Raw genomic sequence first — 4,649 nt, forward strand, 5'->3', positions numbered from 1 at the left:
TCCTGTGTCAGAATCACTCACCTTCTTCAGATGTTAAACCTGTTCTCTCTCAGCTGCAGGAAGTGCAGTGGCGCTTCAATGATGGCTGCAAAACAAAAACCAAATGCCAGGACTTGCATTATTTATGACTGATGTGCTCCGGTGGCCTAGTTTCTCTTCTAAAACAGAAAACCTATTCAGATCATTTATCATCCCTTTCTGCAAGAGTTTCAGCTTCACTGTGAAAAACAAGTAACTGTAAGAGAGAGAGAGAAAGGAGCATACTACCAAACACTTAAGAAAAAAGGAAGAAATAAACAAACTCTAATATCCTCCTGACTACCAGTAGTTCATTTTTGTCCTCTGTAGAGGACATTTCTAAACATGAATATCTCCCACCCGCTGCATTCTACTGAATTATTTCCTTTTGGTATCTGGAGAGGACATTTAGGGCTTTTCAATGATACCACATGTGAAGGGGTGGGACTTTTGTACGTACCTTTTTCTAATTCATAAAAATGGCATTTCAGTAATAACACATTTTTTTGGGAAGAGACCAAGTACCTTAAGTGCATAAAACCTTTTATTACCTTACAAAGACTGTGGGATAAAAAAAAAAAAAAGGTGATTGGACAATTTTTTTTTTCTGGTAGTCAAGAGGATATCTTAAAGATCATATCCAGTTGTGCACTTGCAAGAAAAACACGCACAAAATATATACGTATATACATTTGAAAAAGTGTAAAACCTTTGCTACAATAGCATGACATGTTGCTGATGCGTGATTTGACACAAACTCTAACATAAATGGCAAATCAGAACAGGAAGATGACACAAAATGAAACGCTTCACAACACTGAAACCGTGACAGTCAAGTTTTCTTTCATGGGGAAATTACAAAACTGTGTGACAGACGTCAAACCTACTAAAAATAAAACAGAAAAGTTGAGATTACCAAACTTCCTGAATCCAGATTTATTGATAAACTTTTCTCTATTCCAGGCTGGCAGAAAAGCTTTCATACTAAAGCATTTACTATATATGTTCCTGTCTGAATACGTCAATGTTGAACTTTTCTAATAAATCAAATTCAGAATTAAAATCTTATATTGTGAAGGAGGCAAAATTGTTGCTTATTTTGCTGTTTTCCTTACTTCACTTAGTTAAGAAGGAAAACACACAATCACTCCACCATCTAAACTTATCTGCATTCATGGTTTCACAGAAATTACTGCTGACAAGTTGATACCAAAGCTGCTAAGATTCCTGCTGCCTCGCTTTGTGTTTGTCTGGAACACATCCTCAGTCTGACTCTAGAGGAAAAAACTCTGTCTTTGGAGACTCTTGGCTTTAGGCACCAGTGGACCTTTTAACAAGACAATGATTTGACACATGGTCAGTGTTGTCAGGAAGGATTATCAAGTCTCCAGACCGGAATTAATCAAGAAATGACAGAGAGAACTAAGCATGTGTTTGGTGGAGTGGAAGCCTTTAAACTATAAAGATATTTAAATTCACCCGCAAAAATATGACGTTAGAAATAACTTGTGAAGCCACAACTGAAAGCAGATATTTAAACAACGCAACTGTTTCACTTTCTGCCACTAATTCAGACTAAGCTTTTTATTTGTTTGCCCAGTTCACCTGAGTAGCTTTCTTTTTTTATTTTTTTTACTTTCCTTAAAGTCATAAATTTACATAAGTTACAAATATTTTGGTGTTCTTCCACAAGCTTAAGGCAGTGGCTGCAAACAGATGCACAATTACACATCCGTAAATCTTTGAAAAGCAGAAGTGGAGCCTCCTGCGCAACCAACAAAAATGTAGCAAGTGGTTTTTGGGTGGTAAGCAACAAAACACTTGTCTTGACAGCAGTAAACCCAGATAACCAAATGTCCAGCAGTTAAGCTTGTGTTGCAAGGCTTGGCTGGGGTTGCCAAGCCTTGCAACCCCAGTTAGCCATGCATGGCTAAATAAACGTTGCAAAAACCTTCTTAATAATTAGGAGGGTTTGTTTTTTTGAAACTTCTAATTTTTCCGCCACACCAAAACATTAACTAGGTGCCAGAAAATGTCTGAATAGTTTTTTTAAGAACTTGGATTGTTTTTTTTTTTTTTAGAAGAAATGGAGACTCAAATGGAAGAATAAAAAAAACATACAAAAAGGGAATTTTGTACAATACGCCCCCTTTAAAATACATCCAGAGATTTACCTCCATTAACTGAAATGTTTTGATTCAATCTTACAGAGGCATGACATTGTAATCTGCGAATTTGAAGAAAATAATAAAAATATATTTGGCAATTCTGACTGAAGTAAAAGAAAAAAAGATGTCTAATATATTGCCTGACAGTATAAACTGTGTCTGATAGTTGTGGGAGACATATATCTAAGAGATTTTACAGGATAAACTTAAATTAATTAGATATCCCACTCATAATTAATATATTCCCTAAAACGGAAAATCTGTGCTTGAGGTCATCACTTCCAAGGAAGCAGCGTCATAGCTATTGAGTGGTGCAGAAGTGGCCTGTTGAATAGCTCAGTGTCAGCCTGTGTTAGCAGATAAAACCCTTCACTTGTACTAACCAGAGCTGCCAGGAAGCCTGCGGAAAAAAAAAATCAGTGTTGGTTTTAATTAGACATGATTAATGAGCAAGGGACACAGCAGCTAAGGCTGTGGGGTGACAGTCATTTCAGGCCTGACAGGTAAAACACACTCATTTGTCATGCAGCCCTACTATGCAGAGGAGATAGATGAATAAGGTTTTACGTGGGTTAGCAGAGACACAGTTCCAATTTGAGAACAGAGAGGGGAATGGTGTGACCGTATCAGCAGACCACATCATTGACAGTAAAAGACACCTAGCTGACTACCACGGAACCTAAATATGGCTACAGAGTATCGTGAGAATGACCAAACCAAATATAGGTGACGTGTTCAGCGGCTGCACAAGAGTTTCCTGGAAGATCTGAGGGAGGAACTGCATGCAAACTCGCAGCTGCAAGCAAATCCAGATAAGAAACCAAAAGCTGCTCTGAGCTCACAGAAGAGGGGTTTAGAAAATAATCAGTGTTTTTGAAGCTGCTGTGTGTAACTTTCATAAAAAAAAATGTTTTTAACTTATTTGTTAAAATTATCACTGACAGTGTTAGATAATTTGCAAAAAATCGACTTCCTTTGAAATAAATTGCTCTGACAGAGTACAGTCTTAGAGTTGTTAATCACTCTTGTGTACGTGCTGCTCATATCCTCCCTCTTTCTCTTTGCTACACTAAACTAGTTCACAACCACAAAGCCTGCCATGAATGCTAAGGCTAGTTAGCATGGCTAAATAAATAGCTTTCGTGGAATGGTAAGTTGTTTCTCCACCATTGGCACATTTAGCAATGCGTGCACAGGTACGATTGACAGCGCTAAGAGCTTCCTCCATGCGCTGATTGGTTGTTTTTGACCAGAAGTGGTGCAATAGTAGCTCTGGGAGGAGACTGATCTTTTCACAGATTATCTGCTTCATATTATACTGTCACACAACATGATGATAGTTTTAACAAATACATAAAAAACATATTTTTGTAAAAGTTACGTACTGCAGCTTTAAATTCTGGAAAATCACAGTCCACACCGTTCCCAAATGTTGTCGCAAAGAAATAAAATTGAAGACACCTTAAAGTAAGCAGTGTAATTGTTTTACAGGATAAACTGCATTTAGGAATTTTGTCTCCACATAGTTCCTTCATACACGAACATTTCTAAAAACACATCTGTCAACTGTACATAATGTTCTAAGAACAAATGACTCCAGAACGTGATGAGAGTTGCAACAGGTTAACCAAGCATGTCAACCAACATGTCAGGCTAAAGTCATGAGAACTGAACTCTTTCTGACGCCAGTTAAGAGAAAGGAGACAGGCTAGGTTTGTGGTCTGAGAATTAGGTTACTGCAGAGCCGAGAGGTGCTGAGCAGAGAGCTGCAAAGTCTTGCCTTCAGTTTGAATAGCACTGATAGAGCGGTCAGCCCGAGGAAGTGGCAGATTTTTATATATGGCAGAGGAAATGTGTGCAGCTCTGCTTCCTTCCTTGATGTGTTCACACAGGCTGTTGCAAGCTGGAGGAGTTTTACAGTGCAACAGCTGCTTGGTTTTTATCTCTTCTCTTTGTTTCGTCTGAAAAATTCCCTTTTTTGTTGACGTGAGAGCGCGTAAAATTACTTTTTGCATCAGCACTGATTCTGATTGAATAGTAAAAAAAACAAAAAACAAATAGTACGTTTGGTATAGAATGTATTTGTTTATATCTACGTTTCTGACAGTACTGAAACACATCATGGACACTTTGAGGAACTCGATGCAAAATCAATACATTGGAAATTACAGTGTGGTGATTCCAAATTTATACCCACACGTACACACATTTGCACAAACACTCATACATGTTGTATGCTTTGGAACTTTTCCAAAACATACAACATCCTGTACATCAGTGGTCCCCAACCTTTTTATTACCGCGGACCGGTCAAGACTTGGAAATTTTGCTGCGGCCCGGAGGGGGGAGGCGTGAACGGTCAGGTAAGGCTTCTGCATGCTGGTCGGGTCTTGTATACTCCCACAATGGCCTGATGAGCCCATCAGGCCAGCAAACTTTCCCAGCCAGGAAAGTCTTTTTTTT

The sequence above is a fragment of the Poecilia reticulata genome, linkage group LG21 (genome assembly GCF_000633615.1).
Source record: "Poecilia reticulata strain Guanapo linkage group LG21, Guppy_female_1.0+MT, whole genome shotgun sequence".
Classification (NCBI taxonomy): domain Eukaryota; kingdom Metazoa; phylum Chordata; class Actinopteri; order Cyprinodontiformes; family Poeciliidae; genus Poecilia; species Poecilia reticulata.